The 17034-nt window shown below is 38.9% G+C and overlaps 1 pseudogene; it reads left to right on the top strand.

Moving 5' to 3' along the window:
* Positions 1 to 13320: 13320 nt before the first annotated feature.
* LOC119511182 lies at positions 13321 to 15915 on the top strand (annotated as a pseudogene).
* Positions 15916 to 17034: the final 1119 nt, after the last annotated feature.

Genomic DNA, 17034 nt, shown 5'->3' with positions numbered 1-17034 from the left:
CTATGGAGGGTAATCTCAATGTTATGGGAATGCTCAGGAATGATTATGGTTTGTAAACTTTCTTGGATATAGGAAGATCATGTTGGAAGCAATAGAGTTATTTTAGGTTTTTTTTTTCTCTTATTCCTTTGTTTTCTTAGGGGTTGTTAATTTTCTTGGGGTATGGTAGGAACATGTTGGAAGCAATGTAGTTATTTTAGATTATTTGTTTTTCTTACTCCTCTGTTTGGACATGGTTTATTAATTTTCTTGGGGTATGGTAGGAACATACTGGAAGCAAAGTAGTTATTTTAGGTTATTTGTTTTCCTTAATCCATTGCTTTGTTTGAAATGTTGTGGGGTTTTTTTTGGTTGTTGTTTGCCTGTTTGTTTTTAATTTTTTGATAAACAAAAGTTAAAAAATTGAAAAAAAATCAGTAGAAAAATGGGAGTAAAAACTAAATGACAAATAGGGTGGGATGGGGGGATGGTTTGGGTATTCTCTTTTCACTTTTATTTTTTATTCTTATTCTGATTCTTTCTGATGTAAGGAAAATGTTCAGAAATAGATTGTGGTGATGAATGCATAACTATATGATCATACTGTGAACAGTTGATTGTATACCATGGATGACTGTATGGTTTGTGAATATATATCAATAAAACTGAATTAAAAAAACAAAAAACAAAAAAAAACAAAAAAAATGTAGCTTATGAGGGGTGACAATGGGATTGGGAAAGCCATAAGGACCACACTCCACTTTGTCTAGTTTATGGATGGATGAGTAGAAAAATAGGGGAAGGAAACAAACAGACAAAGGTACCCAGTGTTCTTTTTTACTTCAATTGCTCTTTTTCACTCTAATTATTATTCTTGTTATTTTTGTGTGTGTGCTAATGAAGGTGTCAGGGACTGATTTAGGTGATGAATGTACAACTATGTAATAATGGTACTGTAAACAATCGAAAGTACGATTTGTTTTGTATGACTGCGTGGTATGTGAATATATCTCAATAAAATGATGATTAAAAAAAAATATTTATTCTGTCTTTCTTCTCCTGCTGGTATTCCCAGAATGCATTTGTTACACCTTTTGTAATTGTCCCACAATTCTTGTATATTCTGTTCCCTTTTTTCAGTCTTTCTTTGTCTTTGGTTTCCAGTTTGAGAAGTTTCTATTGACATTTTTTCAACTCCCTGATTCTTTACTTGGCTGTGTTTGGTCTACTGATACGGCCATTGAAGGCATTTTTTAATTTTTGTCAAGTATTCTTGATTTCTAGCATTTCATTTTGATTCTTAATTAGTTTCCATGTCTCTTTTTACATTACTTCTCTGTTCTTGTGTTTTGTCCACTTCATCCATTAGAGCCCTTAGCATATTAATTACAGTTATTTTAAATTCCCTGTTGTTAATCCCCAAATCTCTGCCATATTTGATTCTTGTTCTAATGTTTGTCTCTTCAGACTGTGATTTTTGCCTTTTAGCGTACCTTATAGTTTTTTGTTTAAAGCTGGACAGGACATGTCAGATAAAAAGAACTGAGGTAAACAGACTTGTAGTGTGAGGTTTTATGTGTTTCTGGCTAGGAGTTAGGTCGTGTTTACTGTTTGATGTAGCTGTGGGTGTTGGAGACTAAAATATCTTCTGCGCTCCTTGTTTTGTCTCCCTGTTGTTATTCAGAGCCCTGTGTTTTGGCAGGATCTGAGGGAAGGCAAGCATTCTGCAATCCTCTGACCAGTGAGCCTGCACCCCTGCTCTGGGCTGTGACCTCCACGGGGGAGACAGGCAGGCACGAGGGGCTGGAGCTGGGGACTTCCCTCCGCTCCCCTGGGTTAGGCTCTCAGTAGACGTGTCCCACGAGGGCAGGCACTTGTAAAGGAGAACAGGTTGCCCTGAGCATGCTTCAGAATGGCTCCTTTTCTCTTCCCATGCTAGACGCATGAGGGATTCTCTCCATTCTTCACAGTGAAACTTGTGGGACTCATGGGAGTAAAGCTCATGAAGGTGCAGCTCCCACCCCAAATTCCCCTCCCACCCCCTGAGTCTCTTTTCTCTCAAGTTAGTCTGTATTCAGTCTCTAGCAATTGGTCAATGACCCAGGTATTCATACCTGGTTCTGGCACCAGTGGCAGTTTCTGCTCCAGGGAAGTTATGACCACCTATATCTGTCAATCTCTCCAGATTTGGGGATGGCAGTTTTCCACACTGGCTGCATGATTTTACATTCCCACCAACAATGAGCAAGTGTTATTTCTCTTCATCTCTCCAACATTTGTTGTTTTCTACTTTTTTAATACTAGCCATTCTAGTGGGTATGAAATGGTATTCACTGTGGTTTTGATTTGCATTTCCCTACTGGCTAATAATGTCGAACATCATTTCATGTCCTTTTTTGGCCATTTGTATATTTTATTTGAATAAATGTTTATTCAAGTCTTTTGCCCATTTGAAAAATCGGGTTGTTTGTCTTTTTGTGGTTGAGTTGTAGGATTACTTTATATATTCTGGATATTAAACCCTTATTGGTCATGTGGTTTCCAAATATTTTCTTCTAATCTGCAGGTTGTCTTTTTACTTTCATGATGACTGTTCTTTGATGCACAAATGTTTTTAATTTTGAAGTTGTCCCATTTATCCACTTTTCTTCTAGTTGCTTGTGCTTTTGGTGTAAATTCTAAGAAATCATATCCTAACACAAGTTCCTTAAGATGCTTCCCTATGTTTTCTTCTAGGAGTTTTTTTAGTTTTGGTTCTTATTATTAGGTGTTTGATACATGTGAGTTAATCTTTCATGTATGGTTTGAGGTAGGGGTCCACCTTCATTCTTTTGCATATGGATATCCAGTTTTCCCAGCACCACTTGTTGAAGACACTATTCTTTCCACATTGAGTGGACTTGCCACACTTGGCAAAAATCAATTGACCATAGATGTGAGGGTTTATTTCTGTACTCTGAATTCTATTTCGTTAGTCTGTATGTCTTTCCCTGTGTCAGTACCATGCTGTTTATATTACTGCAACTTTGTACTCATTTTTAACACTGGGAAGTATGAGTCCTCCAACTTTGTTCTTTTTCAAGATGGTTTTGGCTATTCAGGACCCCTTATTTGTCCATATAAATCTGATGATTGACTTTTCCAGTTCTGCAGAGAAGGTTGATGGAATTTTGATTGGGATTGCATTGTATCTGTAAATTGCTTTGTGTAGAATTGACATTTAAAAACACTTAGTCTTCCCAATCCATGAATACAGAATGTCCTTCCATTTATTTAGGTTATCTTTGATTTCTTTTAGCAATGTTTTGCAGGTTTCTGTGTATAATTCCTTTACATTTTTGGTTAAATTTATTCCTAGATATTTGACTCCTTTGGTTTCTGTTGTGAATAGAAATTTTTTCTTGATTTCGTCTTCAAATTGTTCATTATTAGTGTGTAGAAACCCTACTGATTTTTGTGTGTTGGTACTGTACTCTACCACTTTGCTGAATTCATTTATTAGCTCTAATAGCTATATTGTGGATTGTTTAGATTTTTAATACACAGGATGAGGTCATCTGCAAATAGGGAAAATTTTATTCTGTCCTTAACAATTTTAATGCCTTCTATTTCTTTTCCTTGCCTAATTGCTGTGGCTAAAATTTCCAACAAATTTAAATAACAGTGGTGACAGTGTGCATCCTTGTCTTGTTCCAGTTCTTAGAGGGAAAGCTTTCAGCATTCACCATGGAGTATGATGTTAGCTGTAGATTTTTCCTATATGCCCTTTATCATGTAGAGAAAGTATCCTTCTCTTCCTAGTTTTTTAAGTGTTTTCATCAAGAAGCAGTGCTGAAGTCCCCTTGAGGGACTGGGGAAGATTGTGGAAATATTAAACTTCCCTACTTGGGAAACTCTGGATATTCTCTCAAGCATTAGGGACTCCCAATTGAATAAGCCAAGCCCTCAATCTAGGGGCTTGCCCTTATGAAATTTATTCCTGCAAAGGAGAGGATAAGCCTACTTAAAATTGTGCCTAAGAGTCACCCCCCAGAAAACCTCTTTTGTTGCTCAGATGTGGCCTCTCTCTTTAAGTCAACTCTGCAGGTAAACTCAGTGCCCTCCACACTATGTGGGACATGACTCCCAGGGATGAGCCTGTCCCTGGCGTCATGGTATTGAGAATGCTCTATTGACCAAAAGGGGGAAAATAAATGGAACACAATAAAGTTTCAGTGGCTAGGAGGTTTCAAATAGAGTTGAGAGGTTATTCTGGAGGTTACTTGTGCATTATATACATATTCCATTTTAGTTTCTAGTATATGAATAGATAGAAGGAAATACCTGAAACTATTGAACTGTAATCCAGTACCTTGATTCTTGATGATGATTGTATAAGTATATAGCTTTTATGAGGTGACCATTTGACTGTGAAAACCTGGTAACTGACCTTCCCTTTATCCAGTGTATGGGCAGATGAGTAATAAAATAATGACAAAAAAAGAAGTGGTGCTGGATTTTGTGAAAAGCCTTTTCTGTGTCAATTGAGGTAATTGTGTGGAATTTTTAATTTCATTTTTTAATGTGGCATATTAATCAATTTTCTTATGTTCAGCCTCATTTGCATACCTGGAATAAATCCCACCAGATCATGTGTACAATTCTTTTCATGTGCTGTTGGATGTGGTTTGTGGTATTATGTTGAGGATTTTTTCATCTGTATTCATAAGAGACATTGGTCTGTAATTTCTTTTCTTAAGGTATCTTTCTTTGGCTTGTATTTGGGTGATGCTACTCTCTTGGAACAAATTAGAAAGTATTTACTCCTCTTCAATTTTTTGGAAGTGAGCAAGCAGGATTGGTACTAATTCTTCCTTGAATATTTGGTAATTTGGTAAATTTGCCAGTGATGCATCTAGACCTGGACGCTTCTTTCTTGGGAGGTTTTTAATTACTGTTTCAATCTCTTATTATTTGTCCATTGAGAACTTATGTTTATTTTTTGAGTCAGTGTAGGTAGTGTGTGTGTGTTCTGGTTTGCTAATGCTACCATTCACAAAACACCAGAGATGGATCAGCTATTATAAAAGGGGTTTATTTGGTTACAAAGTTACATTCTTAAGGTCATAAAGTGTCCAAGGTAAGTCATCAACAAAAGGTTCCTTCACTGGAGGATGGACATTGGCATCTGGAAAACCTCTGTTAGCTCAGAAGGCACATTCCTGGTGTCCACTTGCTCACAGGTTGTGTTTCAAAATGATGTTCTACAAAATGAGCTCTCGGGGCATTTTGTCCTCTCTTGGCTGCAGCTCCTCTTCAAAATGTCACTCTCAGTTCTCCAAAATGTCACTCCTAGTTGCTCTGAGGTCCTTCTGTCTTTGAATTCCTTTGTAAGGCTCCAGTGATCCAATTAACACCCACCCTGATTGGGCAGTGTAACACCTCCATGGAAACTATCCAATTAAACATTTCACTCACCACTGATTGAGTCACATCTCCATGGAAACAGTTAAAGGGTTCCAATCTAATCAACACTAGTACATCTGCCCCCATGACATTGCATCAAAGAACATGGCATTTTGGAGGACATAATACATCCAAACTGGCACAGTGTGTTTCTAGGAATTTGTCCATTTCATCTAGCTTTTCTAATTTGGTGCTGTACAATTGTTCACAGTATCCTCTTATAACCCTTTTTATTTCTGTGAGGTAGGTAGTAATGCCCCCCTTTCATTTCTTATTTTATTTATTTGTTTCCTCTCTTTTTTGTCTTTGTCAGTCTAACTAAATGTTTGTTCTGATCAAATCAACTTTTGGTTTCATTGATTGCCTCTACTTTTTAAATTCTCTACTTCATTCATCGCCTCTCTTAATCTTTGTTATTTCCTTCCTTCTGCTCTCTTTGGTTTTATTTGCTCTTCTTTTTCTAGATCCTCCAATTGTGAAGTGAAGTCTCTGACTTCAGATGATTCTTCTTATTTAATGTAAGCATTTAGAGCTATAAGTTTCCTTTTCATCACTGACTTGATGCATCACATAAGTTTTGATATGTTGTGTTTTCATTTGCATTTGCATCAAGATACTTCCTAATTTCCCTTGTGATTTTTTCTTTGAAAATTTGTTGTTTTAGAGTGCATTGTTTAGTTTCCACACATTTGTAATTTTCCAATTCTTCCTTTGTCATTGATTATTAGATTCATTCCATTGTGATCAAGGAAGATAACCTGTATGATTTCAATATTTTTAAATTTATTGAGACTTGTTTTGTGACCTAATGTGTAGTCAGCCTGGAGAATGATCTGTGGTGCACTAGAGAAGAAAGTGTCTGCTGCTATTGGGTGAAGTGTTCTATGTAGTATGTAGGTCTGTTTGATCTAGTTGGTTTACAGTGTTATTCAAGTCTTCTGTTTCTTTGCTGATCTAGTGTCTAGATGTTCTATCCATTATTGAAAGTAGCATATTGAAGCCTTCTAATATTAATGTAGAACGGCCTATTTCTCCCTTCAGATATGTCAATATTTGCTTCATAACTTTAGGGCTTTGCCATTAGGTGCATATATATTTATAATTGTTGTGTCTTCTGGTTGAATTGACCCCTTTATCAGTATATTGTAACCTTTTTTGTTCCTCATAACAATTTTTCTCATTTAAAAAGTGAATATTAAAAAAATAAATAAATAAGTAAATATTTAATTCAACATTGCAGTAAGAATTGAATAGTATTTAAAAAAACAGAAGCAGATTAGTGGCTTAAAATTGCACATTCATCCTTTGTTTCCTTTGGAGGGGATTTTGGTTGCCAGTTCTCTACAACAAAACAACACTAAGAAAATGTCTTTAGAAGACAGTTCTCTGAATGCAAGTCTAAAAGGCCCCAAAGGGTTTACAGGTTTTTAAGACCCAAATCAGAAGTTCTCTATATTAGAGATATTTCATTTGGATCTTAAAAAGTTGACATAATAAGCATTATATAATTAAAAAAAAAGAGACCAACATATTAAGAACTCAGCATTTTCAAGAGTTTAGCATTCCAGTTTATCATGATACCTGGCAATGCTCACCCCTTACTACCTTCTTTGTTCTTCTGGATCCTTTTTGGCTTCCATCTGGACCATTCAAATTCACTCACTGTGAGGAAAACAGATACCAAGACTGATGCCTGTTTCTCCTGTGGTCCCACTCAGCATGGCGAGCAGAGGCCTCCCACTTCATTCCTCTTTCTCGAGATATTTTTAGCTATTCAGGGCACCTTGCCCTTCCAAATAAATTTGGTTATTGGTTTTTCTACTTCTGTAAAGTAAGTTGTTGGGATTTAATTGTTATTGCATTGAATCTATAAATCAGTTTAGGTGGAACTGACACCTTAACTATATTTAGCCTTCCAATCCATGAACATGGTATGTTCTTCCATTTTTTAAGGTTCTGTTTGATTTCTCTTAGCAGTTTCTTGTAGCTTTCTGTGTATAGGTCTTTGTGGCCTTGGTTAAGTTTATTCCTAAATACTTGATTCTTTTGATTGCTATTGTAAATTGATTATTTTTCTTGATTTCCTCCTCCTGTTGCTCATTACTTGTGTATAGGAACACGACTGATTTCTACATGTTGACCTTGTAGCCTGCCACTTTGCTGTATTCATTAATTAGTTCTAATAGCTTTACTGCAGACTTTTCTGGATTTTCTACATATAGGATCATGTCATCTGCAAACAGTGAAAGTTTTATTTCTTCCTCTCCAATTTGGATGCTTTTTATTTCTTTTTCTTGCCTAATTGCTCTAGCTAGAACTTCCAGCACAAAGTTGAATAATAATGGTGACAGTGGGCATCCTGTCTTTTCCTGATCTTAGAGGGAAAGCTTTCAGTCTCTCCCCATTGAGTGTGATGTTAGCTGTGGGTTTTTCATATATTGTCTTTATCATATTGAGAAAGTTCCCTTCTATTCCTATCCTTTGAAGTGTTTTTATCAAGAAACAATGTTCAATTTTGTCAAATGCCTTTTATGCATCAATCAAGATGATCATGTGGTTCTTCCACTTTGATTTATTGACGTAGTGTATTAAAATAATGGATTTTCTTGTGTTGAACCAGCCTTGCATACCTGGAATAAATCCCACTTGGTCGTGGTGTACAATTCTCTTAATGTGCTGCTGGACTCAATTTGCAATTATTTTGTTGAGAAGTTTTGCATCTATAGTCATTAAAGAGATTGGTCTATCATTTTCTTTCTTTCTTTCTTTCTTTCTTTCTTTCTTTCTTTCTTTCTTTCTTTTTTTTTGTAGTATCTTTGTCTAACTTTGGTATTGGGGTGATGTTAGCCTCCTAGAATGAGTTAGGTAGCTTTCCCTCCTCTACAATTTTTTGAATAGTTTGAGTAGGACTAGTACTCAATTCTTGGTAGAATTCACATGTGAAGCCATCTGGTCCTGGGCTTTTGTTTCCTGGGAGCTTTTTGATGACTGACTCAATATCTTTACTTGTCATTTGTTTGTTGAGATTTTGTATTTCTTCTCAAGACAATGTTGGTTGTTTATGCCAACTGGACCCACTGTGAGATGGACCTGAGCTACAACTCCATTGATCACCTGACCTCATCAGCCCCTGCTCTGACTGGTGGACTAGAGTGAGGTTTTGGGTCTTCTGGAATTAATGTCACTTCTCAGCCACTGTTTAATAATCCCCCAAATAGCTGACCATTTCCTTTTCCCCAATGCACAGATACCCTGGTAAAAGGCCATGGGTCCCCTTGGGGAAGGCTGGGAGGAAGATTAACAGTATAAATTTTTGGCAGTGTAGCAGGGTCCTTCCCCAAGGGTACCTGGCCTTCACCTCATTTAAGGGGCTCTGTGTCTGTAAACTGTCTCAAGCCTGGGAAATGCCGTCACTGAGCTGAAATCCTTAAACACAATGGGGTAATCAGATCCTAAGTTGGCAGAAGCCATGGTGGCAGCAGTTGATCACCAAAGACAAGGTGGGTGAGCCTACCATAATGGACAGCAGGCTCAAAGCAGCAGTCAAAATAATCTGACTTGCAGAGACTTATGGCATTGGCTAGTAGATCATGGAGTACCTAGAAGTAAAATAGATGGGCAGTCTACTAAATTCTTGTTTGATCTGTATAAGCAGAAGAATTCTAGGTCAAGTGAAAAAAAAGTCTAACTTGAATTACATAAACCGAGAGTCATGGCCCCTTAAACAATTCCCAACTCAGGGTCTGATTATCCCCATTGTGTTTAAGGATTCCAGCTCAGTGACAGCGGTTCCCACAGTAATATCTGACCTACAGAGAAGGGCGACTACAGAGCTCTTCAGGGATGACAGAGCTAGTCTCACAAATTTATTCCTCACAGTCCTGGTAAAAGGTGTGTCCTCTGGACATTCCAGGGGTGTGTGAGCAAGTCTTCCATGATAAATCCACTCTAAGATTCCAGTCTCTCTCAGCCTTTGAATCCCCTCCTCCACATTATACCAGGGCAGTTCTGGCATTTCAACCTCTGGTAATGCCGGCCACCTTTTGATCCATGTTTCAGCCAAGCACCCAAAAAACTATGAACACTCTTTCTAACCCCTTGGGCTACAACGTTTAATGCAGAATCTCTGCTTAATGGGCCCATATCAATATACTCAGCCTGATCCACCTTTATTTTCCTTCAACCATTGTCCCACACCCTTAATATCCATTCCCACACATATTCCCCTGATTTCTGTCTATATAAATTGGAAAACTCATGCAGTGCTTTTGGAGTATAGTGTACTTCCTCTTGGGTCACACTTTGTACCTTACCCTTTGGGGCTTGTTGGGACTTTAGTCTAGTTATCAGTCTTGAATAAAAGAGCAGTGGTGGGGGTAGGTCACAAAAAAAAAAATAGAAGTATCCCTCAAGCCAATTATCTCAGAACATTCCATTGCAGTTTCATCTTGTGAAACAGGATTAATCTCTCTATACAGAGGAGTGAGGGCTGCTTCCTCAGGGGAGGTGATTACAGGTTTAGCAGACACTGAAGGGTTAATTTATTTAGGTGGAGGTTGGATGGCGGGCTCCTCAGGGCAGGCTGGAGGGAACCTGTTTCTTTAAAGCAGATTGGAGATTGGGGGGGGGGACTGTTTCTTCAGGACAGACCACTACAAGTATATCTAGCAATGTCTCAGCAGAATCCAGGGTTCCAATGTCCTCACTGCCATTATTATCAATCCATATGTCCCCATCCCAAGTTTCAGGTTCCCATTCTTTTCCAATCAATGCCTTTACTTTAACAGTAGACAACTTGTGAGATTGAGATTTTAGTTTACATTGTCAATCTGCTACTCACACAATGAGACTCTGGGTCTGGTTTTCAGAAATCTCAAGTCTGCAGCCACAGGAAATAAGATTTTCTTTCAGGGAACATATAGAAATCTTTAAATCTGTCATACATTGCTTAAGTTTCAAATTTGAAGACTTTAGCTCATCCCTTTCTCTTATAACTTTATCCAGCATATCTCAGAGCAACCAGCCAACATCATTACACCTCTTACCTCTGAAAAACTCTGTTAAGGTGTCAAAAACACTGTCACCCAGAAACGTGCTTTGTACAGAGTTTGATTAGGAAAATCCAATGGTATATTTTGTGTTTCTCCTTTCCCAGCTCATACCATGGACTGTCAGTGCCATCTTGATTATTGGAAATAGAGTCATTAGTGCCTTTGAATATAGTTGGAGTAGAAAACCAATTGTAAAAGCCCATTTTAAGATTCTGTTTCTCAAGAGCCATTCCTGGTACCAAGTTGTATTAGTAGGGGTTCTCTAGGGAAACAGAACCAACAAGAGATATCTGTAAATATAAGATTTTATTAAAGTGTCTCATGCAACTGTGGGGATGCATGAGTCCAAATTCCATAGGGCAGTATGCACTAGTCCAAATTCTGTGGGGCAGGCAGTGAATTGGAAACTGTGCCGGTTTGAATGTGTTGTGTCCCCCAAATGCCATTATCTTTGTAGTTTTGTAGGGCAGACATTTTGATGCTGGTTAGATTTGCTTGGAATGTGCCCCACCCAGCTGTGGGAGATGATTCTGATGAGATGTTCCCATGGAGGTGTGGCCCCGCCCATTCAGGGTGGGCCTTGATCAGTGGAGCCATATAAACGAGCTGACTCAAAGAGAGGAAACTGAGTGCAGCTGGGAGTGATGTTTTGAAGAGGAGCAAGCTTGCTAGAGAGGAACATCCTGGGAGAAAGCCATTTTGAGGCCAGAGCTTTGGAGCAGATGCCGGCTGCCTTCCCAGCTAGCAGAGGTTTTCCGGACACCATTGGCCATCCTCCGGTGAAGGTAACTGATTGCTGAGGTGTTACCTTGGACGCTTTGTGGCCTTAAGACTGTAACTGTGTAGCGAAATAAACCCCCATTTTATAAAAGCCTATCCATCTCTGGTGTTTTGCATTCTGCAGCATTAGCAAACTAGAACAGAAACTCTGATGAAAGTGTTCAATGAACTCCTCAGGAAATTCTGGCTAGCCAAAGAGGAAGTGAAGGTTCTCTCTCTTTTTCCCTTAAAAGTCTTCAACTGATTGGATTAAATCCAGATGATTTAATTCTCTCATTGTGGAAGACACACCCTTCATTGATGTAATCAGTCACAGGTGCAGCCAATTGACTGATGATTTAATAAACCAGCCTTCTGGCTTATTAACCAGACACAAATGTCCTTGCAGTAACTGTTAGGCCAGTGCTTGCTTGACCAGACACCTTGACACCATCACCTGGCCAAGTTGACACATGAACCTAACCATCACACACTCTATCCCACCTTTTTTTTTTTTTTTTTTTTTTTTACGTGTTACAAATTATGTCTTTATACACTTTATGTCCAAAACCATAGACTGGTCATTACTTTTTATGCATATGCATTTTAGAAACTATAAGAATTAAAAAGTGGTGTTACATGCCAAAAAATATAATACAATAGTACTGGCATTTACAATTACCCATATGGTTACCTTTACCAGAGGTCTTTATTTGTTCTTGCTGCTTCAGTCCACTATCTAGTGACCTTTCCTTCCAGTCTTAAGAAATCCCTTTAGCATTGCTTGTAGTGTAGGTCAAGTATAGATGAACTCCCTCAGCTTTTGTTTATCTGGGAATGTCTTAATCTTTCCCTCATTTTTGAAAGTCATCTTGTTGGGTACAGAATTTTTGGTTGGCAGTTGTTTGATTTCAGCACATTAAATATTTCATTCCTCTGCCTTCTTGCCTCCATGATTGCTGATAAGAAATCAATACTTAATCTTATTGAGTCTCCCTTGTATGAAACATGTTGCTTTACTCTTGCAGCTTTCAGAACTCTGTTCTTGTCCCTGCTGATCAACAATTTGACTACTGTATATTGGATCATGGTTATCTTTGAGTTTGCCATTTTTGGGGTTCCTTGGTCTTCTTGAATGTGTATGTTCATGTCTGTTCTGGTTTGCTAATGCTGCCATTATGCAAAATACCAGAAATGGATTGGCTTTTATAAAGGTGATTTATTAGGTTACACAGTTACAGTTCTAAGGCCATAGAAGTGTCCAGACTAAGGCATCATCAAGATGATACTTTCACTGAAGAATGATTGATGGCATGTGGAACACCTCTGTCAGCTGAGAAGGCTCGTGGCTGGTCTGGTGGTCCTTTGCTCCTGGGTTGTATTTCAAAATGGCTTTCTCCAAAATGTTTCTGGGCTTGTCTCTCTCTGCTCCTGTGCATCCTTACTTCTTTCTCCCAGGGTATTTCTCTCTAAGCATCTGGGTATAGTCTCTTAGCTTCTCCAGGGCAACTCGGGGCTTCATCTCTTAGCTTAGCATCTCCAAATGTCCTTCTGTTTGCATCTCCAAACATCAGCAAGCATCTGGGTCTGGGTTGGCTCTTTGCTTCTCTTTTACATACTCCAGTGAACTAATCAAGACCCACCCTGAATGGGTGGGGCCACACCTCCATGGAAATGATCTAATCAAAAGTATCACCCACAGTTGGGTGAGTCACATCTTCATGAAAATACTCGATTCCTACGTACCGGGCTGTGCTGCTTATGGCGGAGCTGGAGAGGGGGCACTGAGCTGTTGGGTATGAAGTGTAACAGAACAGACTTTACCACCTGAAACTGCTGCTTCAAGTTCAGATCAGGCAAGGAACAAATGTCGTAACAACCAACAAGACCAAAGAAGAGCACACTTAAGTTGAAGACACAACACTGATCTGAAACAAGAAGTTTGTGCCTACTCAGCAGCTTTGAAAGAGCACTTCCCACGCTGCTAGTAGTCTTTGTTTTCTTCAGTGCTGTACTGTGAGACTGCCCGGTGCAGCAGCAGTTGTATTCTTCATTAGCTTGATAGATCATTTTCTCTCGCTTTTTTTTTTTTTAATAATAGCAAATTTTCATCCTTTGAAACGTGTGCTGAAAAAGAAGAATCAGCAAATACTACTGAAAGTGCAATAATATTTGATTATCACTGCGAGATGAGCTTTGATCCAAACCTTCTCCACAACAATGGACACAATGGGTACCCCAATGGTACTTCAGCAGCACTGCGTGAAACAGGGGTTATCTAAAAGCTGCTAACGTCTTACGGATTTATTCAGTGTTCAGAACGTCAAGCTAGACTTTTCTTCCACTGTTCACAGTATAATGGCAACCTGCAGGACTTAAAAGTAGGAGATGATGTTGAATTTGAAGTGTCATCTGACCGGCGGACCGGGAAACCCATTGCTGTTAAACTGGTGAAGATAAAACCAGAAATCCTCCCTGAAGAATGAATTAATGGACAAGAAGTGTTTTATCTGACTTACACCCCTGAAGATGTCGAAGGAAACGTTCAGCTGGAAACCGGAGATAAAATAAACTTTGTAATTGATAACAATAAGCATACTGGTGCTGTAAGTGCTCGTAACATCATGCTGTTGAAAAAGAAACAAGCCCGCTGTCAGGGAGTAGTTTGTGCCATGAAGGAGGCGTTTGGCTTCATTGAAAGAGGTGATGTTGTAAAAGAGATATTCTTTCACTGTAGTGAATTTAAGGGTGACCTGGAAACCTTACAGCCTGGAGATGACGTGGAGCTCACAATCAAGGACAGAAATGGTAAAGAAGTTGCAACAGATGTCAGACTATTGCCTCAAGGAACAGTCATTTTTGAAGATATCAGCATTGAACATTTTGAAGGAACTGTAACCAAAGTGATCCCAAAAGTACCCAGTAAAAACCAGAATGACCCATTGCCAGGACGCATCAAAGTTGACTTTGTGATTCCTAAAGAACTTCCTTTTGGAGACAAACACAAAATCCAAGGTGACCCTGCTGGAAGGTGACCATGTCAGGTTTAATATTTCAACAGACCGACGTGACAAACTAGAACGAGCAACCAACTTAGAAGTTCTATCAAATACATTTCAGTTCACTAACGAAGCCAGAGAAGTGGGTGTGATTGCTGCCATGAGAGATGGTTTTGGTTTCAAGTGTGTGGATCGTGATGCTCGCATGCTCTTCCACTTCAGTGAAATTCTCGATGGGAACCAGCTCCATATTGCAGATGAAGTAGAGTTTACTGTGTTTCCTGATATGCTCTCTGCCCAAAGAAATCATGCTATTAGGATTAAAAAACTTCCCAAGGGCACAGTTTCATTCCATTCCCGTTCAGATCATCGTTTCCTGGGCACTGTAGAAAAAGAAGCCACTTTTTCCAATCCCAAAACCACTAGCCCAAATAAAGGCAAAGAGAAGGAGGCTGAGGATGGCATTATTGCTTACGATGATTGTGGGGTAAAACTGACTGTTGCTTTTCAAGCTAAGGATGTGGAAGGATCTACTTCTCCTCAAATAGGAGATTAGGTTGAATTTAGTATTAGTGACAAACAGAGGCCTGGGCAGCAGATTGCAACTTGTGTGCAACTTTTAGGTCATACTTCCAATTCCAAGAGGCTCTTGGGTTATGTGGCAACTCTGAAGGATAATTTTGGATTTATTGAAACAGCCAATCATGATAAGGAAATCTTTTTCCATTACAGTGAGTTCTCAGGTGATGTTGATAGGCTGGAACTGGGGGACATGGTGGAGTACAGCTTGTCCAAAGGCAAAGGCAACAAAGTCAGTGCAGAAAAAGTGAACAAAACACATTCAGTGAATGGCATTGCTGAGGAAGCTGATCCCACCATCTACTCTGGTAAAGTCATTCGCCCCCTGAGGAGTGTTGATCCAACACAAACTGAGTACCAAGGAATGATTGAGATCGTGGAGGAGGGGGATATGAAAGGTGAAGTCTACCCATTTGGCATAGTTGGGATGGCCAACAAAGGGGATTGCCTGCAGAAAGGGGAGAGTGTTAAGTTCCAATTGTGTGTCCTGGGCCAAAATGCACAGACTATGGCCTATAACATCACACCCCTGCGTAGGGCCACAGTGGAGTGTGTGAAAGATCAGTTTGGCTTCATTAACTACGAAGTAGGAGATAGTAAGAAGCTGTTTTTCCATGTGAAAGAAGTTCAGGATGGCATTGAGCTACAGGCAGGAGATGAGGTGGAATTCTCAGTGATTCTTAATCAGCACACTGGCAAGTGCAGCGCCTGTAATGTTTGGTGAGTCTGTGAGGGCCCAAAGGCTGTTGCAGCTCCAAGACCTGATCGGTTGGTCAATCGCTTGAAGAGCATCACCCTGGATGATGCCAGTGCTCCTCGCCTAATGGTTCTTCATCAGCCAAGGGGACCAGATAACTCAATGGGATTTGGTGCAGAAAGAAAGATCCGTCAAGCTGGTGTCATTGACTAACCACATCCACAAAGCACATCATTAATCCACTATGATCAAGTTGGGGAGATTCTGGTGAAGGGTTCTGAATATCTCCCTCTTCATCCCGCCCCAAATCTGGAATACTTATTCTATTGAGCTATTACACCAGTTTTAACACCTTCCTCGTGTTATGTTTAAAAAAAATAAATAAATTTAAGAAAACCATTTTAAATTTATGCACAGTTGCAGCCTGGAGAACTTAAGGTGGCGCCTTATAGTATCAATTTTAGGAGCTTTATTTGGTGCGTTTAATGCAACTGGTAATTGCAAAATCCACTTTGCCTGTGTAAGTGAAAAATACAGACTTATCTTGTTGGCCCTATGAAATTCTGCACTCGGTATTTAGTGTATACTCTACCTTCATTACTTCTGGCAAGATGTTCTGCCTTAGGATTCAGTTGCATTCTTTCCTTTCCTGTTCATTGTGCTTTAATTCTGAAGACGGTATGAGGGTAGAATACATTACCTTTTAAAATTACAAAAATTAAACAATTTGTATAGGCGAACCATTTCCTTAAGTTGATGGCCAAATGTTAAAATGTTATTTTTCATATCATTTATAATCTTGTCACAGTCCACTTAACGAAGTTCAGTTAGATTTCAGTGAAAATTTTCTTCCAGAGTAGTTTTTTTTTTTTTTTTCCTGGGATGGGGGCTAACTTTACTACAATTAGTTTGGTGCAGAATTTCATGCAAATGAGGTGTGCCAGCAGTGTGATAATTTAAACGTATTTAAACAAACATAAAGGACGAATGCACAAATTTGCTGCTGCTTAGGTCACTGCAGCTTCTAGGACCCAGTTTCTTTTACTGATTTAAAAACAAAACAAAACAAAACAAAACAAAAGTTGTGCCTGAAAAAAAAAAAAAAAGAAAATACTCAATCAAAAGTTTCCACCCTAATCAAAAGATTAATAAATCTGCCCCCACAAGATTGCATTAAAGAACATGGCTTTGGGGGGACATAATGTATCCAAACAGGCTCAGTGTCCTTTGCTAAACATGGAAATTTTCTTGCCATTATTTCTTTGAATATTCCTTCAGCCCCATTCTCTCTTTTCTTTCTGGGATTTTCATAATGATGATTATGAGAATCTCATAATGGTGATTATGAAATTATGATTTTACCAATGACTATATGGTATACCTGATGGTATCCCATAGGGCTCCTAGACTCTGCTAGATCTTTTTTATTCTTTTTTCTTTTTTGCTTGTGCCAGTTTGGATGTATTGTGTCTCCCAAAATGCCATGTTCTTTAATGAAATCTTGTGCGGGCAGAGGTACTAGTGT

The sequence above is a fragment of the Choloepus didactylus genome, chromosome 16 (assembly GCF_015220235.1).
Source record: "Choloepus didactylus isolate mChoDid1 chromosome 16, mChoDid1.pri, whole genome shotgun sequence".
Lineage (NCBI taxonomy): Eukaryota > Metazoa > Chordata > Mammalia > Pilosa > Megalonychidae > Choloepus > Choloepus didactylus.
The sequence above is the reverse complement of the archived record's forward strand: the minus strand, read 5'-3'. Positions and strand labels throughout refer to the sequence as shown.